This window comes from Plectropomus leopardus, chromosome 16 (assembly GCF_026936395.1).
Source record: "Plectropomus leopardus strain MGB_pleo_1.0 chromosome 16, ASM2693639v1, whole genome shotgun sequence".
Classification (NCBI taxonomy): Eukaryota; Metazoa; Chordata; class Actinopteri; order Perciformes; family Serranidae; genus Plectropomus; species Plectropomus leopardus.
The window spans coordinates 34204782-34217104 of NC_142191.1; the positions used below are offsets into that span (position 1 = coordinate 34204782).

Below are 12323 nucleotides of genomic sequence, written 5' to 3' on the forward strand. Positions count from 1 at the left end.
AACCCCAGGCCTATGGAGCATGGATCTATTATAAATCTGGATACAGCCGTGGGGGCGGGGCCTCATTCATTCCCATGAGAGCTGCTCAGTGGCACATGAAGCAGAGAAAACTCTTTTTCCGGGTTTAGAAAAGTTCAAAATACCCACATCCACTGGCCCATAGAGCATCCGTAGAAGTGACTAATGACAGCTGAACGCGGCCGAGTGTACCCGAGCACGGACTCCGACTCACTGGCTCACTCACACAGATGATCCAAGAAGCTCGCTTACATTTGTCAAGTTTGACTTTACGTTTGACACCGCAGTCGTAAAAAAAACACTGTCAAATGGAAAATCCCCACTGAAATAAGATAAGATAAGATAAGATAATCCATTTATTAGTCCCACAGTGGGGAAGTTTCCAACATTGCAGTAGCAAAGGGATAGCAAAGTAGCAAGATAACTGTGCAAAATAAACTTAATAATAATAAAAAATTAATAAATAAGTACAAAAACGTGCAGGATGAAGATGAAGGAAATAAGCACACAGGACGACATAAACAAACAATATATACAGTATTTACAACGCCGAGAAACTCAACAGTTAAATAAAGAATGTTCACAGTTGCATGGGTGAAAGTGAAATTGCACTTGTGGTATTAAGCTGTACAAGTGGAGTCAGTTATTGTTGTGTGTGGTCTACTGGGAGCAGTGCTGGTTGTACAGTCTGACTGCAGCAGGGAGGAAGGACCTGCGGTAACGCTCCTTCACACACTTGGGGTGAAGCAGTCTGTCACTGAAGGAGCTTTCCAGTGCAGTCAGGGTGTCATGCATGGGATGGGAGTCGTTCTCCAGCATGGACGACAGCTTAGCCATCATCCTCCTTTCTCCCACCACCTGCACTGAGTCTAAGGGGCACCCCAGGACAGAGCTGGCCTTCTTGATAAGTTTGTCAAGTCTCTTCCTCTCAGCAGTCGTGATGCTGCTGCTCCAGCAGACCACTCCATAGTAAATGGCTGATGCCACTACAGAGTCAAAGAAGGTCCTCAGGAGTGCTCCCTGCACTCCAAAGGACCTGAGTCTCCTCAGCAGGTATAGTCTGCTCTGACCCTTTTTGTAAAGTGACGTTGTGTTGATTGACCAGTCCAGTTTATTGTTCAGGTGAACACCCAGGTACTTGTAAGAGTCCACTATCTCAATGTCCATTCCCTGGATGTTCACCGGTGTCAGAGGGGAGCGTCTGCACCTGCGGAAATCCACCACCAACTCTTTGGTTTTCCCCGCACTGATGTGGAGGCGGTTCCGCTGGCACCAGTCCACAAAGTCCTGAGTCAGTTCTCTGTACTCACTGTCGTCCTCATCTATGATGAGACCGACAATTGCAGAGTCATCAGAGAACTTTTGCAGGTGGCAGTTGGTGGAGTTGTACATGAAGTCTGCAGTGTAGAGGGTGAAGAGGAAAGGAGCCAAGACGGTTCCCTGCGGGGCCCCCGTGCTGCAGACGACCATGTCGGAAACACAGTCCTTAGCCCTCACGTACTGCGGTCGGTCCGTGAGGTAGTTTAAGATCCAGGATGAAAGGTGGGAGTCCACACCTGAGTCCTCCAGCTTGTCCCTCAGAAGCTCAGGCTGAATGGTATTGAAAGCACTGGAGAAATCAAAAAACATGATTCTCACAGTGCTCCCAGGCTTTTCCAGGTTAGAGAGAGAAATCACTGCTGCTCCAGTCGTCTGTCACTCAAAGGACAAGATAAACTCATCTCTTTAAAAAAAGTGGGGGAAACAGCGCCACCACAATTCCACCTTTGGACAAAAATATATTGCATCTGTAATAATAATCACTACCATAGACAATGAATGGGAAAAGTTAGTAAAGTTAGTGATCACTATATCCGGCTCCTGCACGAAAGGTCCCCGGTTTCGAAACCGGGCGGAAACCTATGACACGTTTTGGAACAACTTGTTGTTTAAACTGTACAACGTGACCATAGGTCTCTTTCAGCACTTATTGACCAAGCATGGAAGACTAATATCTGATTGTGGCTTGTGTGGTCTGATGTCCTGACACCGAATGACTAGCTGCTGCTGGCGATGATCAAGAGGTCTGTAACTTCTAATGTGTCCCTAAACGTGGCCCTCAGGGGGAGTACATGTGTGGTGGTGTGCTGTTTGGCGGCATGTCGCAGAACATGAAAATGTACTGCTGGTATAAATCTGATCAGGTGGTCCCACAGCTTTGATATAGAAAGGCTCCCATTGATATCACGTTTCCGTAGTGTAGTGGTTATCACGTTCGCCTCACACGCGAAAGGTCCCCAGTTCAAAACTGGGCGGAAACATTGATAGACTTTAATTATCATATCTCAAAAGATCACACATTTCCTGACGCCTCATGACGCCTCTGCTGGCGTTGATCAAGAGGTCTGTAACTTCTGATGCGTCCCTGAACGTGGCCCTCAGGGGGAGTACATGTGTGGTGGTGCTCTGCTGTTTGGTGGCATGTTGCAGAGCTGTAGAACCTCGTGAGGAGTCGAAAGGCTACAAAACTAAACAAACATATACTTCATTCACATTAACAACCACAGGGGACGCCGGTTATTCCTCTGGTCTTTGGTAAGTGCTCCGGTGTAGCCCGTCTGTGCTAAGTATTACAAAGGACAACTGCATTGGCTGGAAATCAAACCCAGGCCTCCCACATAGCAGGTGAGAATTCTCCCACTGAACCACCAATGCTCATTACTCCAATACCACTTTGGTGATGGCACGTGCATACACCTGGAAGTTTGACTCTCCGCCTTCTGCGCCAAACAGGCACAAAATGCAGCTAGATTTAAGATAGCAGCAAGCCTTTTCTTACCCAAGAAAAGCAGGGGGAAAAGAGTCACAAGTGTTGCTTCTGGTGTGGTGTGTGACGTGTCACTAACGCCAGCATCTTCTAATGCTCCTCTCCCGGGTATTAACTGTAAGAAGACAAAGAAGTTGTGCAACCATTGAGTCCATAAAGCAGTAAAGACACAGTGCATTGGCCGGGAATCGGACCCGGGTCTCCCGCGTGGCAGGCGAGAATTCTACCACTGAACCACCAATGCTCACATGGCAGTGACAGCCACAGCCACCACTGCTTCTTTGACGCAATCTGCGCCCATCAAGACTGCAACGGTGCGCAAAACGTCTTCTTTCATGGGGACCTGCACAGAGCCTGAGGGAGAGAAAGCGTGGGTAAACAAAGCTAGTTGATCGCCACCGTCGTGGTGCCAAGTTATTACGATCATATGACTACTGTAACTCACATTCATATGGTCACAAAAAATATACAAATAGTTATGAAAATGAATAATAATTTGGCAACTAAAATAACAGAAATATAAAGTAGAACTATTTAAAATCCAGAGCCAAACAAAGGAACTTATATAATGAATAAAACAATTCTGATGAATATTAGGATTACTGTCATTTATTCAAAAAAATTTAGTTCAGATAATTCTTACGGGTGGCAGGGAGCACCAACGAGACAGAAGAGGCAGGAAAACATCAAGAGTGAACCCCTGCCTGTTTATACATGAAGACAGAAATGAATGGTTGTCACCAGTGCTCATGTGACAGTGCTGAAAGTTGTCCCTAATCCGTCTACGTCTGTTGAAGATTAAAGAGGACTTCCACATCCTCGGGAATGAAGCTCCTCCCAAGGTTTAAGACAGAATAATCTCTGTTGCTCCTCTGTAGAAGTTAACCAGGATCTTGCTCCAGAATGTAGCCTTGCCAAGTTTCCGTAGGATGTAGAGCCTATTCTGTCCTTTTCTTTTAGCCTGGATGGTGATGTGTGATGACCAACATATGCTCTCAGTGACTGTGATATTAAGGAACGTACAGCTGTTCACCTGCTGCACCTCAGCTCAACTGATGCAGACAGGGTCTGTGTTTTTGCCTCCTTCTTTCTACAATCAACAGTCGCCTCAGTGGTTCAGCTGATGTTGAGCAGGAGGTACTTCTCTGTGCACCACTCTGCCAGATTTATTCCCTCCCAGGTAAGGGTTATATTTGTTTGCAAGGCTCAGCCTGACCATGATTTTTTTAATTTTCCCCGTACAAGGACAAGGCCCGTCAATGGCTGACCGGCGCCAACGGTGCAAGACACAGCCAAACCTAGGTCAACAAATGCTCACCAAAGGTCCGACATTGAGCGTCGGACGACCGTGGGCTCAGTGTGTCAGGGCGCAAAGTGTGTCTTACCTGGACTATTCCCTACATCTTCTTGTTAGTGTAGTGGTGAGTATCTCCGCCTGTCACGCAGGAGACTGGGGTTCAATTCCCGACTGGGAGGGTAGTTTCCTATTTCCTATTCCTATTATAACCACTGTGTCCGATGGCGAAATTGCTGAATTGGCAAAAAAGTACTGACAATAGCAAGAGCACTGTAACAGTCATTGCCTGATTGCCCACTGACATAAAACACATAAAAGAGAATTGAACCACCAATGCTCACATGGTTGTATTACCCACAGCCACAATGCAATCTTTTACCATAGGTCGCTTTCAGCACTTATTAACCAAGCATGGACGACTAATATCTGATTTTCGCTTGACGCAGCACAAAGCTAGATATCAAGTTTCCGTAGTGTAGTGGTTATCACGTTCGCCTAACACGCGAAAGGTCCCCGGTTCGAGACCGGGCGGAAACAATAAGATATTTTCATTGTCATGTTTCAAACATCACACATTTCTGCTGTTTGCTCACATGCACAACACTGATGAGGCAGTACATGGATGAGGCTCAGCAGACTGCACAACACTATAATGAGGCACACAGAAAACCTCACACGCGAAAGGTCCCCGGTTTGAAACCGGGCAGAAACAATAAGAGATTTTCATTATCGTGTCTCAAACATCACACATGTCTGTGTGGTCTGATGTCCTGACACCGAACGACTAGCTGCTGCTGGCGATGATCAAGAGGTCCGTAACTTCTAATGTGTCCCTAAACGTGGCCCTCAGGGGGAGTACATGTGTGGTGGTGTGCTGTTTGGTGGCATGTCGCAGAACATGAAAATGTACTGCTGGTATAAATCTGGTCAGGTGGTCCCACAGCTTTGATATAGAAAGGCTCCCATTGATATCACGTTTCCGTAGTGTAGTGGTTATCACGTTAGCCTCACCTGAAAGGTCCCCAGTTCAAAACTGGGCGGAAACATTGATAGACTTTAATTATCATATCTCAAAAGATCACACATTTCCTGACGCCTCATGACGCCTCTGCTGGCGTTGATCAAGAGGTCTGTAACTTCTGATGCGGCCCTGAACGTGGCCCTCAGGGGGAGTACATGTGTGGTGGTGCTCTGCTGTTTGGTGGCATGTTGCAGAGCTGTAGAGCCTCGTGAGGAGTCGTAGGCTACAAAACTAAACAAACATATACTTCATTCACATTTACAACCACAGGGGACGCCGGTTATTCCTCTGGTCTTTGGTAAGTGCTCCGGTGTAGCCCGTCTGTGCTAAGTACTACAAAGGACAACTGCATTGGCTGGAAATCAAACCCAGGCCTCCCACATAGCAGGTGAGAATTCTCCCACTGAACCACCAATGCTCATTGACTCCAATACCACTTTGGTGATGGCACGTGCATACACCTGGAAGTTTGACTCACCGCCTTCTGCGCCAAACAGGCACAAAATGCAGCTAAATTTAAGATCGGACCAAGCCTTTTCTTACCCAAGTAAAACAGCGGGAGAAGAGTCACAAGTGTTGCTTCTGGTGTGGTGTATGACGTGTCACCAACGCCAGCATCTTCTAATGCTCCTCTCTGGGGTATTAACTGTAAGAAGACAAAGAAGTTGTGCAACCATTGAGTCCATAAAGCAGTAAAGACTCAGTGCATTGGCCGGGAATCGGACCCGGGTCTCCCGCGTGGCAGGCGAGAATTTTACCACTGAACCACCAATGCTCACATGGCAGTGACAGCCACAGCCACCACTGCTTCTTTGACGCAATCTTGTCTTCATATTCTTCCTAGGCCGAATCAGGCGGGACACGACCGATCCATTTTGTGCCCATCAAGACTGCAACGGTGCGCCAAACGTCTTCTTTCATGGGGACCTGCACAGAGCTTGAGGGAGAGAAAGCCTGGGTAAACAAAGCTAGTTGATCGCCACCGTCGTGGTGCCAAGTTATTATGATCATATGACTACTGTAACTCACATTCATATGGTCACAAAAAATATACAAATAGTTATGAAAATTAATAATAATTTGGCAACTAAAATAACAGAAATATAAAGTAGAACTATTTAAAATCCAGAGCCAAACAAAGGAACTTATATAATGAATAAAACAATTCTGATGAATATTAGGATTACTGTCATTTATTCAAAAAAATTTGGTTCAGATAATTCTTACGGGTGGCAGGGAGCACCAACGAGACAGAAAAGGCAGGAAAACATCAAGAGTGAACCCCTGCTTGTTTATACATGAAGACAGAAATGAATGGTTGCCACCAGTGCTCATGTGACAGTGCTGAAAGTTGTCCCTAATCCGTCTACGTCTGTTGAAGATTAAAGAGGACTTCCACATCCTCGGGAATGAAGCTCCTCCCAAGGTTTAAGACAGAATAATCTCTGTTGCTCCTCTGTAGAAGTTAACCAGGATCTTGCTCCAGAATGTAGCCTTGCCAAGTTTCCGTAGGATGTAGAGCCTATTCTGTCCTTTTCTTTTAGCCTGGATGGTGATGTGTGATGACCAACATATGCTCTCAGTGACTGTGATATTAAGGAACGTACAGCTGTTCACCTGCTGCACCTCAGCTCAACTGATGCAGACAGGGTCTGTGTTTTTGCCTCCTTCTTTCTACAATCAACAGTCGCCTCAGTGGTTCAGCTGATGTTGAGCAGGAGGTACTTCTCTGTGCACCACTCTGCCAGATTTATTCCCTCCCAGGTAAGGGTTATATGTGTTTGCAAGGCTCAGCCTGACCATGATTTTTTTTTAATTTTCCCCGTACAAGGACAAGGCCCGTCAATGGCTGACCGGCGCCAACGGTGCAAGACACAGCCAAACCTAGGTCGACAAATGCTCACCAACAGTCCAACATTGAGCGTCGGACGACCGTGGGCTCGGTGTGTCAGGGCCCAAAGTGTGTCTTACCTGTCGAAATGAGCAGCCTAGACACGGGAACTGCAAGGAAATTTGGGCTGTTTTCTCCTAATTTTTTTTTGAAAGCAATTATGTGCTACATAACAAACCTGACACCGCAATTTCAGTCTTGCCAAAAGGTGTTGCACTGACCGGGAATCGAACCCACGTCTACTCCGTGGAGGGCTATTCCCTACAGACATCTCCTTGTTAGTATAGTGGTGAGTATCCCCGCCTGTCACGTGGGAGACCGGGGTTCAATTCCCTGACTGGGAGGGTTGTTTCCTATGCGAACCCACTGTGTCAGATGGCAACAACAAAAACAAAAACGAAACAACGTACCTGAATTGGCAGGAAAGTGCCGACAATAGCAAGAGCACTGTAACAGTCATTGCCTGATTGCCCATTGACATAAAACACATAAAAGGCCCTATGATACAGTGTCAATGAAGCAACTGACAACTACATTGGCTGAGAATCGAATGCAAGGCCTCCTGCATGGCAGTTGAGAATTGAACCACCAATGCTCACATGGTTGTATTACCCACAGCCACAATGCAATCTTTTACCATAGGTCGCTTTTAGCACTTATTAACCAAGCATGGACGACTAATATCTGATTTTCGCTTGACGCAGCACAATGCTAGATATCAAGTTTCCGTAGTGTAGTGGTTATCACGTTCGCCTAACACGCGAAAGGTCCCCGGTTCGAGACCGGGCGGAAACAATAAGATCTTTTCATTGTCATGTTTCAAACATCACACATTTCCTGACACCGAATGACTAGCTCCTGCTGCTGGAGATGATCAAGAGGTCTGTAACTTCAGATGCGGCCCTGAACGTGGCCCTCAGGGGGAGTACATGTGTGGTGGTGCTCTGCTGTTTGGTGGCATGTTGCAGAGCTGTAGAGCCTCGTGAGGAGTCGTAGGCTACAAAACTAAACAAACATATACTTCATTCACATTAACAACCACAGGGGACGCCGGTTATTCCTCTGGTCTTTGGTAAGTACTCCGGTGTAGCCCGTCTGTGCTAAGTACTACAAAGGACAACTGCATTGGCTGACAAGACAAAGAAGTTGTGCAACCATTGAGTCCATACAGCAATAAAGACTCAGTGCATTGGCCGGGAATCTGTCTAACTTACAAAGAAGTACTAAGTGGTTCAAAACCTGCCAATTGCAAATGACTTTGAGGTGCTTTCTGATGGTGTTCAACATTTCTGCTGTTTGCTCACATGCACAACACTGATGAGGCAGTACATGGATTTGCCAAATGTGCATGAGGCTCAGCAGATTCTTGATTCTGACTTAGGGATAGCATTGGTGGTTCAGTGGTAGAGTTCTCGCCTGCCTGACTGTAGAATGTTACAGTTCTACAATGTTGATGTAACTGAAGAATGTTACAGTTCTAGAATGTTATGATGTAACTGTGGAATGTAAAAGTAATAGAATGTTATGATGTAAGTTTTGAATGTTAAAGTTCTAGAATGTTATGATGTAACTACAATGTTACAGTTGAAGAATGTTGCTGTTACTGTAGAATGTTACAGTTCTAGAATGTTATGATGTAACTGTAGAATGTTAATATTCTAGAATGTTGCTGTTATTGTTCAATGTAATTGTTCTAGAATGTTATGATGTAACTGTGGAATGTAAAAGTAATAGAATGTTATGATGTAAGTTTTGAATATTAGAGTTCTAGAATGTTATGATGTAACTAGAATGTTACAGTTGAAGAATGTTGCTGTTACTGTAGAATGTTACAGTTCTAGAATGTTGTGATGTACCTAGAATGTTACAGTTGTAGAATGTTGCTGTTACTGTAGAATGTTACAGTTCTAGAATGTTATGATGTAACTGTGGAATGTTAAAGTTCTAGAATGTTGCTATTACTGTAAATTGTTACAGTTCTAGAATGTTATGATGTAACTGTGGAATGTAAAAGTAATAGAATGTTTTATGTAAGTGTAGAATGTTAAGGTTCTAGAATGTTATGATGTAACTAGAATGTTACAGTTCTAGAATGTTGTTGTGACTGTAGAATGTTACAGTTCTACAATGTTATGATGTAACTGTAGAATGTTAATGTTCTAGAATGTTGCTGTTACTAATGAATGTTACAGTTCTAGAATGTTGCTGTAACTGTAGAATGTTAAAGTAAGAAAATGTTATAATGTAAGTGTAGAATGTTACAGTTTTAGAATGTTGATATAACTGTAGAATGTGACAGCTCTACATTTTTTATGATGTAACTGCAGAATGTTACAGTTCTAGAATGTTGATGTAACTGAAGAGTGTTACAGTTCTAGAATATTGCTGTTAATGTAGAATGTTACAGTTCCACAATGTTATGATGTAACTGTAGAATGTTAATATTCTAGAATGTTGCTGTTATTGTTCAGTGTAACAGTTCTAGAATGTTGCTGTAACTGTAGAATGTTAAAGTAATAAAATGTTATGATGTAAGTGTAGAATGTTACAGTTCTACATTGTTATGATGTAACTGTAGAATGCTACAGTTCTAGAATGTTATGATGTATCTGTAGAATATTACAATTCTAGAATGTCTAGAAGGCTACAAAACTAAACAAACATATACTTCATTCACATTTACAACCACAGGGAACGCTGGTTATTCTTCTGGTCTTTGGTAAGTGCTCCTGTGTAGCCCGTATGCGATAAGGACAACTGCATTGGCTGGAAATCGAACCCAGGCCTCCCGCATAGCAGGTGAGAATTCTCCTACTGAACCACCAATGCTCATTGACACTGAATGACTAGCTGCTGCTGGCAATGATCAAGAGGTCTGTAACTTCTAATGTGTCCCTAAACGTGGCCCTCAGGGGGAGTACATGTGTGGTGGTGTGCTGCTTGGCGGCATGTCGCAGAACATGAAAATGTACTGCTGGTATAAATCTGGTCAGGTGGTCCCACAGCTTTGATATAGAAAGGCTCCCATTGATATCACGTTTCCGTAGTGTAGTGGTTATCACGTTCGCCTCACACGCGAAAGGTCCCCAGTTCAAAACTGGGCGGAAACATTGATAGACTTTAATTATCATATCTCAAAAGATCACACATTTCCTGACGCCTCATGACGCCTCTGCTGGCGTTGATCAAGAGGTCTGTAACTTCTGATGCGTCCCTGAACGTGGCCCTCAGGGGGGGTATATGTGTGGTGGTGCTCTGCTGTTTGGTGGCATGTTGCAGAGCTGTAGAGCCTCGTGAGGAGTCGTAGGCTACAAAACTAAACAAACATATACTTCATTCACATTTACAACCACAGGGAACGCTGGTTATTCTTCTGGTCTTTGGTAAGCGCTCCTGTGTAGCCCGTATGCGATAAGGACAACTGCATTGGCTGGAAATCGAACCCAGGCCTCCCGCATAGCAGGTGAGAATTCTCCTACTGAACCACCAATGCTCATTGACTCCAATGCCACTTTGGTGATGGCACGTGCATACACCTGGAAGTTTGACTCACCGCCTTCTGTGCTTTTGCGTTTTGACTGGTGATGTGAGTTGAGTGTGTGTTGGAAGTGAGCTTCTTCTTTGGCCGTTCATTTAGTTTCCCCTCTATTCACTGACTCCCACTTTACTTTGGTTTGGGGAGCAAATCTTTGCTTTGTCTATCAGTCAGAGAGAATCAGTGGAGGCTGCTGGGAGCTTTATTTATATGTGATGAGGTTCTATCTGCCGCCTCTTGTGCAGCTCACGACGTTCTTGTAGAACTCTGCAGAATCCTGCACAGACTCTGAGGAGGGAAACTCAGTCTCATTTCAGGATAGTTGAAATAATTTCAGAGAATGAATCTCAGCAGTGACAGGTGAAGGATTTTGGAGCTCTTGACACAATAGTTGGCAATTCACTCACGTTTGTACAATAAAGTAAAGCAAACCAAAAATATACAATATATCCTAACAATTAATAAATGCTTGTGTGTGTGTACTCGGTTATATGCACAACACTGATGAGGCAGTACATGGATTTGCCAAATGTGCATGAGGCTCAGCAGACTGCACAACACTATAATGAGGCACACAGAAAACCCCAGGCCTATGGAGCATGGATCTATTATAAATCTGGATACAGCCGTGGGGGCGGGGCCTCATTCATTCCTATGAGAGCTGCTAAGTGGCACATGAAGCAGAGAAAACTCTTTTTCCGGTTTAGAAAAGTTCAAAATACCCACATCCACTGGCCCATAGAGCATCCGTAGAAGTGACTAATGACAGCTGAACGCGGCCGAGTGTACCCGAGCACGGACTCCGACTCACTGGCTCACTCACACAGATGATCCAAGAAGCTCGCTTACATTTGTCAAGTTTGACTTTACGTTTGACACCGCAGTCGTAAAAAACACTGTCAAATGGAAAATCCCCACTGAAATAAGATAAGATAAGATAAGATAATCCATTTATTAGTCCCACAGTGGGGAAGTTTCCAACATTGCAGTAGCAAAGGGATAGCAAAGTAGCAAGATAACTGTGCAAAATAAACTTAATAATAATAAAAAATTAATAAATAAGTACAAAAACGTGCAGGATGAAGATGAAGGAAATAAGCACACAGGACGACATAAACAAACAATATATACAGTATTTACAACGCCGAGAAACTCAACAGTTAAATAAAGAATGTTCACAGTTGCATGGGTGAAAGTGAAATTGCACTTATGGTATTAAGCTGTACAAGTGGAGTCAGTTATTGTTGTGTGTGGTCTACTGGGAGCAGTGCTGGTTGTACAGTCTGACTGCAGCAGGGAGGAAGGACCTGCGGTAACTCTCCTTCACACACTTGGGGTGAAGCAGTCTGTCACTGAAGGAGCTTTCCAGTGCAGTCAGGGTGTCATGCATGGGATGGGAGTCGTTCTCCAGCATGGATGACAGCTTAGCCATCATCCTCCTTTCTCCCACCACCTGCACTGAGTCTAAGGGCACCCCAGGACAGAGCTGGCCTTCTTGATAAGTTTGTCAAGTCTCTTCCTCTCAGCAGTCGTGATGCTGCTGCTCCAGCAGACCACTCCATAGTAAATGGCTGATGCCACTACAGAGTCAAAGAAGGTCCTCAGGAGTGCTCCCTGCACTCCAAAGGACCTGAGTCTCCTCAGCAGGTATAGTCTGCTCTGACCCTTTTTGTAAAGTGACGTTGTGTTGATTGACCAGTCCAGTTTATTGTTCAGGTGAACACCCAGGTACTTGTAAGAGTCCACTATCTCAAT

At 44.6% G+C, this 12323-nt stretch overlaps 6 non-coding genes across 6 annotated transcripts; 4 read left to right on the forward strand and 2 right to left on the reverse strand.

The window, feature by feature from the left end:
• The first annotated feature begins 2245 nt into the window (after positions 1-2245).
• Positions 2246-2318, forward strand: trnav-cac (transfer RNA valine (anticodon CAC)). The gene has a single exon. It is a non-coding gene; the product is annotated as a tRNA-Val (tRNA).
• A 679-nt stretch (positions 2319-2997) lies between these two features.
• On the reverse strand, positions 2998-3068 carry trnag-gcc (transfer RNA glycine (anticodon GCC)). The gene has a single exon. It is a non-coding gene; the product is annotated as a tRNA-Gly (tRNA).
• A 1517-nt stretch (positions 3069-4585) lies between these two features.
• trnav-aac (transfer RNA valine (anticodon AAC)) lies at positions 4586-4658 on the forward strand. Its single transcript has one exon. It is a non-coding gene; the product is annotated as a tRNA-Val (tRNA).
• A 1188-nt stretch (positions 4659-5846) lies between these two features.
• trnag-gcc (transfer RNA glycine (anticodon GCC)) lies at positions 5847-5917 on the reverse strand. Its single transcript has one exon. It is a non-coding gene; the product is annotated as a tRNA-Gly (tRNA).
• A 1838-nt stretch (positions 5918-7755) lies between these two features.
• Positions 7756-7828, forward strand: trnav-aac (transfer RNA valine (anticodon AAC)). Its single transcript has one exon. It is a non-coding gene; the product is annotated as a tRNA-Val (tRNA).
• Positions 7829-10070: 2242 nt separating this feature from the next.
• Positions 10071-10143, forward strand: trnav-cac (transfer RNA valine (anticodon CAC)). The gene has a single exon. It is a non-coding gene; the product is annotated as a tRNA-Val (tRNA).
• The last annotated feature ends 2180 nt before the right edge of the window (positions 10144-12323 follow it).